The sequence below is a fragment of the Pongo pygmaeus genome, chromosome 17, assembly GCF_028885625.2.
Source record: "Pongo pygmaeus isolate AG05252 chromosome 17, NHGRI_mPonPyg2-v2.0_pri, whole genome shotgun sequence".
Taxonomy (NCBI): Eukaryota; Metazoa; Chordata; class Mammalia; order Primates; family Hominidae; genus Pongo; species Pongo pygmaeus.
The window spans coordinates 34,112,516-34,129,976 of record NC_072390.2 but is presented as its reverse complement, the minus strand read 5'-3'; positions in this window follow the sequence as shown (position 1 = coordinate 34,129,976).

Genomic DNA, 17,461 nt, shown 5'->3' with positions numbered 1-17,461 from the left:
AGTGGCAGCTAAACTCTGAATACAAATGAATGCAAAGAAGTTAACACCAGAGACTACTAGAGGGTGGAGGGTGGGATGAGAGTGAGTATTGAAAAACTACCTGTCGGGTATTATGCTCATTACCTGGGTGACAAAATAATGACAAGCCCCTGTGACACACTATTCACCCATATAACAAATCTGCATGCGTACTCTGTGAATATAAAATAAAAGTGGAAAGAAAAAAGCAAATTAGGAATAGAAGAGAACTTCCTAAACTGAAAAACAGTATTGAATAATATCCTACTTAAAAATTATCATAATGGCAAAACATTAAGTGCTTTTCCCCTGAGATTCACAATGAGACAAGAATTTCTGCTATTTCCACTTTTTTATTGTTTTGCAACATCATACTAGTCACAAAATTTTGCAATGAGGAAAAAATGAAAGCAAAATTCATGAGGTTTGGGTAGGAAGAAGTAAAACTCTCAGGGTTTGCCAAAAAGATAATTGTGTGCATTTAAAATTCAAAATAATCTGTAGACAATTTAAAATTAATAAATGATTTAGCAATATCACTGGACATAAGGTCATTATAGAAAAACTATTTAAATTTATGTCTCAACTGATATGGTTTGGATCTCTGTCCTCACTGAGGTTGGAGGTGGGCCTCGTGGGAGGTGATCAGATCATGGGGGTAGAGTTCTCATGAATGGTTTAGTGCCAGCCTCTCGGTGCTAGTCTTATGGAAGTAAGTGAATTATCATGATATCTGGTTGTTTTAAAAGTGTGTAGCATCTCTCCCACCTCCTATCTTGGTCCTGCTCCTGCCGTGTAAGACGTCTGCTCCCACTTTACCTCGTGTTATGAGTGAAAGCTCCCTAAGGCCACCCCAGAAGCAGATGCTGCCATGTGCTCTGTACAGCCTGCAAAACCATGAGCCAATTAAACCTCTTTTCTTTGTAAATTACCCAGTCTCAAGTATTTCTTTATAGCAGTGTGAGAATGACTAATACATCAACAAAAATTAGAAAATAATTACTTTGAGACTACTATTTACAACATGAAAAAAGATGAAATACCATGGGAAATATAACAAAAAGCCTTCATTTACAAAATATTTTTGTCTTCTTTCACTCATTTCTTTATTGAGTTTAATCAGGTCTTGTTTCAAATCCTTTCTGTTACTCAATTTCTGAGATGGTTAATTTCAGATTCATGTTATTCTCTCATGTGAAATTTATTTTTTAATGATATTTAATTAAACGTGAAGGGCTGTGGAATGATATTCCTCTGCTACATGTTTTTTGTTTGTTTGTTTGTTTGTTTTTTGAGACAGGATCTCACTCTGTCACCCAGGCTGGAGTGCAAGTAGTGTGATCTCGGCTCACTGCAACCTCCACCTCCCGGGTTCAAGCAATTCTGCTGCCTCAACCTCCCGAGTAGCTAGGATTACAGGCGCCGACCCCCATGCCCGGCTGATTTTTTAAATATTTCTAGTAGAGACGGAGTTTCACCAAGTTGGTGGTCAGGCTGCTCTTGAACTCCTGACCTCAGGTAATCTGCCCACCTCAGCCTCCCAAAGTGCTGGGATTATAGGCGTGAGCCACAGTGCCCGGCCCATGGTTGTTTTATATAGCCTGTGTTCATCAGCTAGAAAGTTTTTATGCTTACTTTCTATTTTCTTCTAACAGTAACGTTATTTAAAACTTTTAAAAACAGGCTTATTGAGATAAAATTCTTCTACCATACTATTCACTCATTTAAGGTGTATGACTCACATTCATTTAAAGTGTGTTTTCTAAGGTCATGCAACCATTATCACAATCTAATTTTAGAACATTTTAATATCCCTTAAAGAGAATACTCACACCCATCAGCTGCCGCACCCCACCCCAACCCCACCCTTTTCACTCACTCCCCCATACCACTGAGAAATCACTAATATACTTTCTGTCTCCATAAATTTGCCTTTTCTGGGCATTCCATATAAATGAAATTATACAATATATATATTCTTCTGTGACTTGCTTCTTTCGCTTATAATGTTTCTACATTATATTTAATTTATAATGTTACTACAAGGTTCACCCATGTAGTAGCTGTATTTCATTCCTTTTTATTCCTGAATAATATTTCATTGTATAAATATACCACATTGTATTTCCCTTTTCATCAGTTGATAAACAATTGATTTGTTTTACTTTTTGATTATGAATAATGCTGTTGTTAATATTTGTGTACAGGTTTTGAGTGGACATGCGTTTTTTATTTTTGTGGGCATATACAAGGGAGTAGAATTGCTGGGCACGTGATAATTCCATGTTTAACTCCTTGAAGATTTGCCACTCTGTTTTTTAAAATGGCTGTACTCTTTTACATTCACACGGCAGTGTACAAGGATTCTTTCTCATCTTCACTAACACTTATTATTGGTCTTTTAAAAATTATCGTATTCTACTAGTGTGAAGTGGTATCTTGTGGTTTTGATTTATGTTTTCCTAATAATAAATAATGTTGAGAATCTCTTCATGTGCTTATTGGCAGTTTGTGTATCTATTTTTTTAATGAAATGTCTCTCTATATCCTTTGGCCACTTTTAGTTTTTTTTTTTTTTTTTTTTTTGTCTTACTACTGAGTTGTAAGAGTTCTTTACATATTCTAACAGTTCCTTCTCAAATATATGATTTGCAAATATTTTCTCCACTTCTATGGGGTGTCTTTTAACTTTCTTGATAATATCATTTGTAGCACAAAATCTTATACTTTTGATGAAATCCAATTAAAAAATTTCTCTTTTGCTACTCCTTCTTTTGTGTTGCTGCTAAGAAAACACTGCTTAACTCCAGGTCATGAAGATTTACCCCAATATTTTCCCCTAAGAGTTTCATAGTTTTGGCTCTACATTTAGGTCTTTGGTTCATTTAGAGTTAATTTTTTTGTATGGTGTGAGATAGGGGTTTAACTTCATTTTTTTGCACGTGCTTGTGCCAGCACTGTTTGTTGACAAGACTCTTCTTTCCAGTTAAGTTGTTTTGACATTTTTTGGAAAATCTGTGAATCATAAATATTTATGGACTTATGGGTTTATTTATGAACTTATGGGTTTATTTCTGGACTTTCAATTCTGTTCTACTGTTCAATTCTGTCCTTACACTAGTGTGACACTGTCTTGATTACAATAGCTTTGAGGCAAGATTCAAAATTGGGAAATGTGAGCTCCCCAACTTTGTAATTATTTTTCATAGTTATTTTGACTATTTTGGATCTTTTACATTTGCATATGAATTCTAGGATCACCTTGCCAAATTCTGCAACAAAGCCAGGTAGGATTTTGAAAGGGATTTTTGTTGAGACTGTAGATACATTTGTTGAGTATTATCATTTTAACAATATTTAGTCTTCTGATCCAGAAACATGGAATGTCTTTTGATTCATTTAAATATTTTCTAATTTTTGTCAACAATTTTTGCAGTTTTTAATGTACAAATCTTGCACTTTTTTTGTTAACACCTCAGAGGGGTGCTATTATAAATGAAATTGTTTTATTCACTTTATTTTCAGGTTGTTTGTTGTATCTGCAGAGAAATACAATGGCTTTTTTACAATGTTATTAGATTTTGAAGGCTTGCTGAACTTCTTTGTTAGTTCTAATAGTTTTTAGTGGATTCTTCAGAATTTTATATACAAAATTATGTCATCCATGACTAGAGATAGTTCACATTTAAAAAAAATCTAGATGTCCTTTATTTCTTTTCCTTGACTAATTACCCTCGGCAGAACCTTCATAACAATTTGAATAGAAGTGGTTAGAACAAGTATCTTTGTCTTGGTCTTTATCTCAGGGAGAAAACATAATACATAATGGTCTCTCACCTTTGTCTGGTTTGGGTATCAGAGTAATAATACTGGCCTCATTAAATGAGTTGCAAGTGTTCCCTCCTGCTCTATTTTTGGATGAGTTTCTGAAGGATTAGTATACATTTATTTATTTATTTTTTTGAATGGTAGAATTCATCAGTAAAGCCATCTGGTGCTGGGCTTTTCTTTGTGTGAAAATGTTAAATTACTAGTTTGATCACTTTATCTGTTGTAAATTTACTCTAATTTTTAATTTATTTTTCAGTAAGTCTCAGCAGTGTATGTCTTCGTAGAAATCTGTCCATTTTATTTATGTAAATTTTGGCATACAGTTGTTCATAGTACTTATTTATAATCCTTTCTATTTCTATAAAGTTGGTGGTGATATCCCCTTTCATTCATAATTTTTGTAATTTGAGTCATCTCTCTTTTTTCCCTGGTCAACCTAGCTAACGTTTGTCATTTCTGTTTTTTTTTCCCTGCAAAGATCAGGTTTTATTTATTTTTATTTTCCCTATTGTATTCTATTCTCTATTTTATTAGTTTCTGCTCTAGTCTTTAAGATATCCTTCCTTCTACTTGCTTTTAGTTAAATTTGGTCTTCTTTTTTTTAAAAAAATTTAAGGTGTAAGCTTAGGTTATTAATTTGAAACATTTCTTCATATATAATATGACCATTATAGGTATAAATTTTTCTCCAAGCACTGTGTTAGTTGTGTCTCAGAAGTTTTGTAAGACATGTTTCCATTTCCAATCATCTCAAACTATTTTCTAGTTTCCTTTTGATTTCTTCTTTGACCCATTAGTTACTTAGGGTATGTGCTGTTTAATTTCCATATATTTTGAATTTCCCAAATTTTCTTCTGTTTTTGATTTCTAATTTACTTCAGGAGGTCACAGAACATACATTGTATAACTTCACTAATTTTAGAAATATTGAAGCTTGGCTGGGTGTGATGGCTCATGCCTGTAATCCCAGCACATTGAGAGGCTGAGATGGGTGGATAGCTTGAGCTCAGAAGTTCAAGACCAGGCTGGGAAATATGGCAAAACCCTGTCTCTACCAAAAAAATACAAAAATTAGATGGATTTGGTGGTGTGTGCCTGTAGTCTCAGATACTGGGAATGTTGAGGTGGGAGGATGGCTTGAGCCCAGGTGGTGGAGGTTGCAGTGAATGGAGTGTCACTGCACTCCAGCCTGGGCGACAAAGCCAGAACCTTAATCCCCCTTCCCCACCCTTGCAAAAAAAAATTATTGACGCTTGTATCGCCTAACATGAGTTATCCTATAGAATGTTCCATGAGAGCTTTATAATATGTATTCTGCTGCTGTTGTATAGTATGTACTTTAGATATCTGTCATGTCCAGTTGGTTTATAATGTTCAAGTTTTTTATTTTCCTGTTGATTTTCTCCCTAGCTGGTCAATTCTTTACTGAAAGTGGGATATTGGGTTCTTCAACTATTACTGAATTATCTGTTTCTCCCTTCAAGTTTTTTAGCTTTTGCTTCATCTTTGGGCACTGTGTTGTATATACATTCCAAAGTTTTATCTTTCTGGTGGGTTGGCCCTTTAATAATGATGAAATGTCCTTCTTTATCTCTAGTAACATTTTTAAGTTTATTTGTCTGATATTAGTATAGCCACTCCAAGTCTTTTATAGTTGTGGTTTACGTGGCACACCTTTTTCCTTCCTTTTACCTTCAACTTATTTGTATCAATATATTTGTATTGGTACATAGAATATTTTTCCTTTGTTTTACTCAACTTATTTGTGTCAATGTATTTGTATTGGTACCACATGGCATATAGTTGGATCTTGTTCTTTTATCTCATATGACAATCTCTGCCTTTTGATTGGATTGTTTAGTTTACTTAAGATTTATATTAATTTAACTCCAAGGAAACAGAAAAACTTTACTCCTATAGAGTCCCCTTTACCCTCCTATAGAGTCCCATTTACCTGATCCCCTTTTTGTGCTATTACTGTTATACATATTACAACTTTATATGTCACAAACCCAATGACATATTTGATGATTATCAGTTTGTATAATCTTAAATCTTTAAAGAAGCTGACAGAAGAAATAGAAGAATATATTTAAATTTTTATGTTAACCTTCATATCCAGTTCTCTTCATTTCCTTAAGTAGATTTAACGTACCATCTGATGACATTTTCTTACTTCAATAGAACTTTGTTTCCACCCACCTCCCTTGTGCTGTTATTATCAAACGTATTACATTTCTATAAGGTACAGCCACAACAATGCAATTATATGCATATTTTAATAAAATTTTTAAATTAGCCAAGAGAAAAAAGGAAAAGAAATATGCAATTATAATTTCTTTTACAATTATCTACATAATTGTACCTTGTTTTGCAATGTGAGCTAGAAATACTTTCTGGTGTTCAGTATTTCTTGTAAAGCAGACCTGCTAGCAACAAATTCTCAAGGTTTTATTATTTGTTTGCTTGTTTTTAACTGGGAATGTATTTCACTTCCTTTTTAAAACATAATTTTAACTTATTTTAGATTCATGGGGTATATGTGCAAGTTTGTCACATGGGTATATCTTGTAATGCTGAGGTTTGGGGTATAAATGATCCTATCACACAGGTAGTGAGCATAGTACCGGAAAGGTAGTTTTTCAGATTTTACCCCCTTCTTTTGTCCTCACTCTGGTTGTCCCCAGTGTCTATTTTTTCCATCTTTATGTCCAATGTGTACTCAGTGCTTAGCTTCCATTTATAAGCAAGAACATGTGGTATTTAGTTTTCTGTTCCTGTGTTAATTTGCTTAGGATAGTGGCCTCCAACTGCATCCATGTTGCTGCAAAGAACAAGATTTCATTGTTTTGTATGGCTGTGTAGTATTCTATGCTGTATATGTCCCGCATTTTCTTTATCCAATCCACTGTTAAGGGGCATTTAAGTTAATTCCATGCCTTTGCTACTGTGAATTCACTCCCTTTTTTGAAAGATAGATTTGTAGACTGTTTTATTCTTGTCTAATACATTTTTATTTTCAGCTCTTTGAATATGTTGTTCTACTCCCCTTTTTTTCTGTTGAAAAGTCAGCTGTTAATCTTATTGAGGTTCATTTGTATGTGATAAATTATTTTTCTCTTTCCAGTTTCAAGGTTTTCTCTTTGTTCTTAGCTTTCAACATTTTGGTTATAATATGTCTGGATGTAGATCTTTTTGCTTTTATTTTACTTAGAACTCATTGAGCTTGTTGGATGAGTACATTAATGTGTTTCATCAAATTTGGAAAGTTTTGAGTCATTATATCTTTGATTTCCTTTTTCCGTCCTTTCTCTCTCTCCTCTCCTTCTCATAAATATTTTAATGTACATTTAGTGATGTTCCACATTTCTCTGAGGCTCTTTATTTTTATTCATTCTTTTTTTTCCACTGTTTTCTTTAGATTGAATAATCTTTACTGCTTTATCTTCAAGTTCCATGATGCTGTCTTCTACTAGCTCAAACCTATTTCAGGTTTCTACTAACCTAATTCCAAAGAAATATAGAAACTTTATCCTACTAGTGAATTTTTTTTTATTTCATGTATTATAATTTTTCAACTCCAGAGTTTCTGTTTGGTTCTTTTTAGTACTTTCTATCTATATTCTTTATTTTGTAGACATTTTATTATAACTTTCTTTAATTTTTAAAACTTTGTTTCCTTAATTCTTTAAACACATTTGAAATAGCTTTTTTGAAGACTTTGTCTGCTCATTATACCATCTAGAATCCCTCAAAAGCAGTTTCAACTGCCTGGGTTTTTTATTCTTTTTTCTTTTTCTTTTTTCCCCCTCTTGTTGTTTGTTTTCTTGCATATGTGTTACATTTTCCTCTGTTTTCAATTTTTATCTCACATTTTTCTTGAAAACTATACATTTTAGATAATATAATGATATATTATAAAAACTCTGGAGGCTGCACATTGTGACTCACACCTGTAATCCCAGCATTTTGCAAGGCCAAGGTGGGTGGATCACCTGAGGTCAGGAGTTCGAGACCAGCCTGGCAATGTGGTGAAACCCTGTCTCTACTAAAAATACAAAAATTAGCCGGGAATGGTGGAGGGCGCCTGTAATCCCAGCTACTTGGGAGGCTGAGGCAGGATAATCGCTTGAACCCAGGAGGCGGAGGTTGTAGTGAGCCAAGGTTGTGCCATTGCACTCCAGCCTGGGTGACAAGAGTGAAACTCTATCTCAAAACAACAAAATAAAACAAAACAGAAAAACTCTGGGTACTAAACTCCCTCTCTGGAGGTGGTGGTTGTTTACTTGGTCATTTGATTATTTGTTTAATGACCTGGCTGAGCTAATTCTGCAGAGCCTATTTCTCCTGCAGTGTGCTCAAATTGTTTTTTGTTGTTTTTGTGCTAGCCTGGCAACCAATGGTCACTACAAGTCAGTATAAGTTATTTATTGGGTGAATGTTGTGCTTAAGCCTCCGTAGCCTTTTACTACTAGACCTTTACCCTTCACCATTGGATGTATGTATAGCTTGGGGGCTATGATCATAGTGAAAACAGTTTTGGTTTTCACCCCATGTTCAGGTAGGGACTAGTAGCTTGGAAGTTCCCTCTCTGATTATTTCTGAGAGGGCACAGTTGTCAGCATACACACAGCCTTCCAGACTGCCAGAAGTGATCGTCATGTTATTTTTAAATCTAGCTTCCCAGGAGTCATACCTGTGCCAGACTAGCATATTGCTCAGTAAATGTTTGGTCATCAGAGATTGTGTTTAAGAAATTTGTGCCAGTGAGGCTTCTACCATGTGTTGATGTGTCTGTGTATGCCTTGGAAAATGCTTTCAAGTTTGTTCTATCTTCTGTTCTGATTTTTCCAGAGCTGGGACAACCACTTAGTTGCACGGTTTTTCCAACCCCCAGAGTTGACTGTGATCCCGAGTGTTCTTAATTGCTGTTTCCTTGCTTCTCTCTATAAGGCATCTGGCTGCTCATCCACTTTGCTGCATTACAGAACTACCAACTCCTTTTAATTGCTTTCCTTCAAAGTTCGTTTTGTTTTCAACAAAGTCTTTAAACATATACTTGTCCTCATTCTGATCCCAAAAGTTCAGTCTCTTCAACCGTAACTATAGGACTCTTTACCTTTATGATCTTCCCTTCCCCCCAGGAAGAACCCTCAAAACACTGCAGCAGATTTGGAAGTGGGGGCCTGCTTTTCCCAGAGTGACATCACTACTCTACAAGTAGGCACAGGAAGAGGTGGCAGCCCCAGCCTTCTTGGGCTACCTTTTGCAAGGTGGAACCACCAACTGCCAAGCCAGTTGTGGTGGTGATTTACAGCCCGGTATTCTTGGGTAGAGCTTCTGTCCTATGAGTGGCAACTGAGTTGGGGAAGGGTAGATCTGGTCTGTTCAGTCACATATGCCTAGATAGAGCTTGTGCAATACAGATTTGACAGAGATGAAAAATGCCAGAAATCTGCCACTCCTGATATCAACTATAGTTCCATACTGGGAGCAACAAGGTAAGAGAGCTCTTGTCTTCTGACTGCACATACAGAGTTTTCATAATACAGAACTTGGGTTGGAGGTGGAACATGTTGGGGCTGAAATGTCAAAAACTTTTGCTATTACCAAGATTTGGTAGGCATACTTGAATAAATGTTTATCCATTGGCTATATGCCTTTAGAACAATTTCCAGATACTTTAAATAATTGGTTTTTTGGATACATAAGCATGTAACAAAATTTCTCATGTATCTCATAAATTTGTACAAATAAAACTGGTATTCAGATTATATAAATAACTTTCTCAACTCAATAATAAGAAAATAATTCCCCCACCCCCAAAATGGCAAAAGATTTAAATATATAACTCACCAAAGAAGATATATGAATATACAAATGGTAAGTAAATAAGCAAAAGGATGCTTAACATCATTAGTCATTAGGGAAATACAAATTAAAACCACAATGTGCTACAGCTACTAAGGAAAAAAATAGACAATACCAAGTCCCAAGAATGGGAATGAAAAATACAGCTATTTTGGAAAACAGTTTTGTAGTTTTTTAAAATGTTAAATACTGACGGTATTGATCAGGGTTCCCAGAGAAACAGAAGCAATATGATGTGTATGTGTGTGTGTGTGTGTGTATGTCTCTGTGTGTGTGTGGAGAGAGAGAGAGAGAGAGAGAAATTTATTATAAGGAATTTGCTCATGCAATTACAGAGACTGACAAGTCCCAAAATCTACAAGCTGAATCAGCAAGCTCAGGACCCATGAGAAACTATGAGTTAGTTCTAGCTGGTGTCTGAGGGTCTAGAATGAGGAGAGCCAATAGTATAGTTCCAGTCCAAAAGCTGGTAGAATTGAGACCCAGGAAGCACCAAAGTTTCAGTCCAAAGGTAGGGAAAAGCTAATCTCCCTTGCCCAAGGTAGTCAGGCAGGAGGAATCTCTTTTACTCAAGGGAAGCTCATCTTTTTGTTATAGTCAAGCTTTCAACTGATTGGAGGAAGTACACCCACATTAGGCAGGGCAATTTGCTGTACTCAATCTACTTATATAAATATTAATCTCATCCAAATACACCAACACAGAAACACTCAGAATAACATTTGACCAAATAGCTGGGCACTGTGCATATGGCCAAGTCGACACATAAAATTTGCCTTTTTATTTACCAAGAGAAATAAAGATGTCCATACCAAAAAATATATGTAATTATTTGTAGTAACTTATTCATAATCATGAAAACAACCCAGATGTCCATCAGCTGATGAATAGGTAAACAAATTGTGGTGTAAGCATACAATGAATTACTATTTAGCAATTAAAATTAGGCAAATCTCAAAAGCATTATGCTAAGTGAAAAAGGCCACATTCAAAAGACTACGTATTATGATCTATTTATATGATGTTCTGAAAGAAGCAAAACAATAGAAACAAAAAAGAGGTCAGTGGTTGCCAGGAGCTGGGGAAAGGACCACAAAGGGCACAGGGAACTTTCAGGATGAGGGAAATATTCTATATCTTAATTGTGATGTGGGGGGTCATATGACTGTAGGCTTGTCAAATTTCACCAAACATTAACATGTAATCAGAATGAATTTTTCTTCATGTAAATTACATCTCAATAACATCTGGCTTAAATAAATGGCACAAGTTTTGAAGGAGACAGGTCCAATTGTGTGATGTCATCTGCTTTCTTAGGAATCATCCACCATTTGATGGCGTCTTTACCTTTGGACTAAGCCTCCAAAGGACATTCCCCCTTCTAAGCTGCATTCTCTCCCGAGAAGTGATGCCTTTGTCAATAATTCATCTCTTTTCCACATGCCTACCAACTCCCTTCATTTTGATTTCCAGGTAGCCCTGCTCTATCTGACTCGTCCTAAATATTTCCCCTTTCTGAGAGGGAGTCTCTCCTTCAGGTAGTGTGTTCTGCCAATGCTGGGACCCATTGCTCTTTTCATTCTTCTGTGCAATCTCCACCTAACTCCACTCTAGGAGGCTCCAGTGATCTTCTGGTATTCATTCATTTTCAAATTTACATGAAAATGGACGTTTATAGAATTTGCTATCTTTTACTCTGCAGGTTATATGTGATTTTGTTTGTCCTCCTTGGTTTTACTGGTTTGAGAAATGTAGAGAGATTTAGATTATTCTAACTGGCTTCTAATTTTATTGCAATAGTCTCAGACATGTTGTTCTGCATGTTAACTGTCCTTAGAAAATTCTTGAAATATTTTTCCTTATTCTGTAGTAAAATTTGGTAAATTGTTTATATATTCTGAAAAGAGTATACATTACCTTGTTATTGAGCACAGGAGCTTGTTAGCTATATTGATAAATTATTCTAAAACTTACTGAATTTTTGTCTGCTGAAAGAAAAATTTCTGATAGAAGGATGTTTTAAAAATCAATTTGATACAGATTTTTTCAAATATAATACATGCATATTTCCAAAATAAAATAACCTATTTGAAGTAACTTTTAAACTATGAGTGCTACAGACAGTTATTGCATTAGCCATGGAAACAAGATAAAATATATGATAACACTTGGCATAAAAGTACCAATTAAAAGTGTCCTGAAGAGAATTCATTCTGGATATTACAGTTTGTCTGACTGAGAGCATTAATCTTATTAGCCAAAGAGGCTGCCTTAAAACCTTTGCATAATCACAGTAAAAAATGGCGTAACCTTGATGTCTATGAGTTGCCAAAAGACTTTATTATCTCTACGTTGATTCAACTAGAATGATTACTGCTCTCAGGATATATCAGAGTGAAACAGGAGAGTTCCCTGATTCCCCTGGCAGGCTATGCGACAGGGGTGGCTGGCATGCTTAGTCACCCCGCAGCTCAAACCTCAAGGGGCGGCGTAGAGATGGGCAGTGCAGAGGCTGGAGCCAGCACTTCTGGGCTCTGGCCTCAAAGTAGCATCTAGGGGTGGCTGTCTACCTCCCAAAGCCCAAGTGGGTGTGGGTTACAAAGCTCTTTCAGATTTGCCGTCTGCAGGTGGGTTTTATGTTAATCAGTTCAATAAACGCAAGGGCAGAGGGCCAGTGTGACAGCCTTCTGTATCCTGAGCTCTTGCCCAGTGTCCTGAAAGAATGAATCACACGTGGGCTTGAAGGATGAGTGAAAGGTTTTATTGGGTGGTGGAGGTGGCCTCAGTGAGATGGATGGGGAGCTTGAAGAGGGGGATGAAGTGGGAAGGTGGTCTTCCCCTAGAGTCAGGCCAGCCAGTGGCTGGACTCTTCCCTAACAAGCCCCCAGCTGAACTATTCTGGACATACAGACGTCCCTCTTCTTCTCTCTTCCTCTGCTGCATTGTTCTGCCGTTGCTGGTCTACTGGTCTGCTGGTCTCGACTTACAGCTACTTGTGTGTGTGCTTGCTATAAAGGTCTTGGGTTTATATGGGCACAGGATTGGGGGGTGTAGTGGGCCAGAATGGTCTTCGAAAATGTAACATTTGGGTGGAAAATAGAAGCGCCTGTTCTCACTTATGTCTTTGGGCACAGACCAGAGGATGGAGACTTCGCCTGGGACCCTGCCCTTCTCTATCCGGCACTTCCCTGTCCCCCTCCCATATCAATAGATATGTAATTTTACCTCTATCTCTTCCAATAAAATCCTATTTGATTTCAATAAATCTCACACAATATTTTGATACAACATATAAACCTCTGAGACTTAAGAATATCAAAGCACATTTTGCTAGTCATTTGGTAGAGTCCCAGGGAAATTGAACTTTGAGATATTTTTCAATCATGGGTTTTACTCAAACAAACAGTGTAGCTGCAACGAGAGACTGTCAGCAGACAATTAGAAGGATATACATTTTAAAGGTCATTGTTTTCATTGTCTTCTCTGTGTTAATGAGCATGGCATTAAGACATGAGGATTTCAAGCAGACCCTGCAGGGTTACTGTGAAATATAATTGGATGTCATGACAGTAGGAGAAAGAACCCCTGATGTTTCTCCTCAATATTCTACTCTACCAGCTCATGAACCGTGTTAAGGGTGGGAACCAAATACAGTAAAAGGATATTTTGTCTCTTTGCTAGTGACTCTGTATTTTTCTGTGGGCAAGTGGGAAACCAAACACTTCTTGCATAATGAAAGACTAATTAGCTTTTCTCTAATGAATAAAGAGACTTCAGGGCGAAGGACATGAACAGACACTTCTCAAAAGAAGACATTTATGCAGCCAAAAAACACATGAAAAAATGCTCACCATCACTGGCCATCAGAGAAATGCAAATCAAAACCACAATGAGATACCATCTCACACCAGTTAGAATGGCAGTCATTAAAAAGTCAGGAAACAACAGGTGCTGGAGAGGATGTGGAGAAATAGGAACACTTTTACATTGTTGGTGGGACTGTAAACTAGTTCAACCCTTGTGGAAGTCAGTGTGGCGATTCCTCAGGGATCTAGAACTAGAAATTCCATTCGACCCAGCCATCCCATTACTGGGTATATACCCAAAGGACTATAAATCATGCTGCTATAAAGACACATGCACACGTATGTTTATTGCCGCATTATTCACAATAGCAAAGACATGGAACCAACCCAAATGTCCAACAATGATAGACTGGATTAAGAAAATGTGGCACATATACAACATGGAATACTATGCAGCCATAAAAAATGATGAGTTCACGTCCTTTGTAGGGACATGGATGAAATTGGAAATCATCATTCTCAGTAAACTATCGCAAGGACAAAAAACCAAATACCGCATATTCTCACTCATAGGTGGGAATTGAACAATGAGAACACATGGACACAGGAAGGGGAACATCACACTTCGGGGACTGTTGTGGGGTGGGGGGAGGGGGGAGGGATAGCATTGGGAGGTATACCTAATGCTAGATGACGAGTTGGTGGGTGCAGCGCACCAGCATGGCACATGTATACATATGTAACTTACCTGCACATTGCGCACATGTACCATAAAACCTAAAGTATAATAATAATAATGATAAAAGAAAAAAAAAAAAAAGAGACTTCAATAAATGCCAATGGCTACAGTCTCACGTAGTTTATATAATGAAGGAGGGGCAATTTTTTTTGAATGTGCACACATTTGCATTATAGAGTCCTTTCTAACTAATTATCAGGAACATTCAGTGATGTTTTTAAACTCACTCACTTTTAGACAGTGTATAGACCTGGAAAGTGAATAATGGGATTAGGAATGATAGGTCAACTATTCCTGTCTAGACAAGGACATTAGTGTTCATAAATGATGATTATGGGACTGCTATCTTAGCCTATTGGAATGGAATCAGCATGGGGATCCAGTGCTCAGGTGACCTGGTAACCACTTTGACACTTCTCAAAGAGGCACCAGTAGCAGAGCCGAAGGTCTAGAGAAGAAGTTAAGTGCATTTTTTGTCAGGAAAGTGCTAGGTAAATCAATGAGAAGATAAACAAAATGAGAATAGATGAATGAATGTAGTTCTATGGCCATCCTTAATTTCAGGAAGAGGATGTTTTCCTATTAGGAAAGCATATTTTACCAATGATATTTGTATAGTTTTTTTTTTTTTTTTTTTTTTTTTTTTGACAGTCTTGCTCTTTCGCCCAGGCTGGAGTGCAGTGACACTATTTCGGCTCACTGCAAGCTCCGCCTCCCGGGTTCATGCCATTCTCCTGCCTCAGCCTCCCGAGTAGCTGGGACTTCAGGCATCCGCCACCACGCCTGGCTAATTTTTTATGTTTTTAGTAGACAGGGTTTCACCATGTTAGCTAGGATGGTCTCCATCTCCTGACCTTCTGATCCACCCGCCTCAGCCTCCCAAAGTGCTGGGATTACAGGCGTGAGCCACCGTGCCAGGCCAATATTTGTACAGTTTTACAGATGTTGGAGGTGAGTTGTCAGGAGGAAAATGTTAACTAGAACCAGCTTGCTTTTCTGTGACAAAAAAGCAATATCAGATATAAAGCTTTTTTCTCCATTATTTGAATTACGTATTTTTCTCCCTTATCCACTAGTTGTTCTCACGGAATAAGAGAGAGGGTGGTTGGACATAAAGAGCACCCTTTGGCACTGCTGATCCTAAGCTTCTTGTCTGCCTCCTGTGGATGGACTGTAGCCTGCCATATCCCTTTCAGCTTCACTTGGATACAACATTTCCCTCTTTCATGCTTTGGTGGGTGGAGAGTGTGGTGAGGAGGAATAAAAGCAAAAATATGGTCATTTTCACGATATTGATTCTTCCTATCCATGATCATGGAATGCTTTTCCATTTGTTTGTGTCCTCTCTGATTTCCTTAAGCAGTGGTTTGTAGTTCTCCTAGAAGAGTTCCTTCACTTCCCTTGTTAGTTGTATCCCTAGGTATTTTATTCTCTTTGTGGCAATTGTGAATGGGAGTTCATTTGTGATTTGGCTCTCTGCTTGTCTACTGTAGCTGTATGGAATGCTTGTGATTTTTGCACATGGCTTTTGTATCCTGAGACTTTGCTGAAGTTGCTTAAGAAACTTTTGGGCTGAGACGATGGGGTTCTCTAGCCATAGGATCATGTCATCTGCAAACAGAGATGGTTTGACTTCCTCTCTTCCCATTTGAATACGCTTTATTTCTTTCTCTTGCCTGATTGTCCTGGCCAGAACTTCCAATATTATGTTGAATAGGAGTGGGGAGAGAGGGCATACTTTTCTTGTGCCTGTTTTCAAGGGGAATGCTTCCAGCTTTTGCTCAAAGTAATTTATAGACCCAGTGCTATTCCCATTAAACTACCATTGACATTCTTCACAGAATTTTAAAAAAACTACTTTAAAATTCATATGAAACAAAATAAGAGCCCATGTAGCCAAGACAATCCTAAGCAAAAAGAACAAAGCTGAAGGCATCATGCTACCCAACTTCAAACTATACTACAAGACTCAGTAACCAAAACATCATGGTACTGATATAAAAACAGTCACATAGACCAATGGAACAGAGTAGAAATCTCAGAAATAAGACTGCACATCTATAACCATCTGATCTTCAACAAACCTGACAAAAACAAGCAATGGGGAAAGGATTTCATATTTAATAAATGGTGCTGGGGGAACTGGCTAGCCATATGCAGAAAATTAAAACTGGACACTTCCTTACACCTTATATATAAATTAACTCATGATGAATTAAAGACTTAAATGTAAAACCCAAAACTATAAGAACCCTAGAAGAAAATTTAGGCAATACCATTCAAGACAGGCACAGGCAAAGATTTCATGATGAAAACATCGAAAGCAATTGCAAGAAAAGCAAAAATTAACAAATGGGATTTAATGAAGCTAAAGAGCTTCTGCACAGCAAAAGAAACTATCACCAGAGTGAACAGACAGCCTACAGAATGGGAGAAAATTTCTGCAGTTTATCCATCTGACAAAGGTCTAATATCCAGAATCTACAAAGAACTTAAACAAATTTACAAGAAAAAACCAAACAACCCCATTAAAAAGTGGGCAAAGGACATGAACAGGCACTTCTCAAAAGAAGACATTTATGTGGCCAACAAATATATGAAAAAAAGCTCAACATTATTGTTCATTAGAGAAATGAAAATCAAAACCACAATAAGATATTGTCTCATGCCAGTCAGAATGGCGATTATTAAAAAGTCAAGAAACAACAGATGTTGGCAAGGCTATGGAGAAATAGGAACGCTTTTACACTGTTGGTAGAAATATAAATTAGTTCAACCATTGTGGAAGACAGTGTGGTGATTCCTCAAAGACCTAGTAGAACCAGAAATACTATTTGACCCAGCAATCCGATTACTGAGTGTATACCCAAAATAATATAAATCATCCTATTATATAGATACATGCTCACGTATATTCATTTGCAGCACTATTCACAATAGCAAAGACATGGAATCAATCCAAATGCCCAAAAATCATAGACTAGATAAAGAAAATGTGGTACATATACACCATAGAATACTGTGCAGCCATAAAAAGGAACGAGCTAATGTCCTTTGCAGGGACACGGATGTAGCTGAAAGCCATTATTCTCAGCAAACTAAAACAGGAACAGAAAATGAAACACCACATGTTCTCACTTATAAGTGGGAGCTGACCAATGAGAATACATGGACACAAGGAGGAGAACAACACACA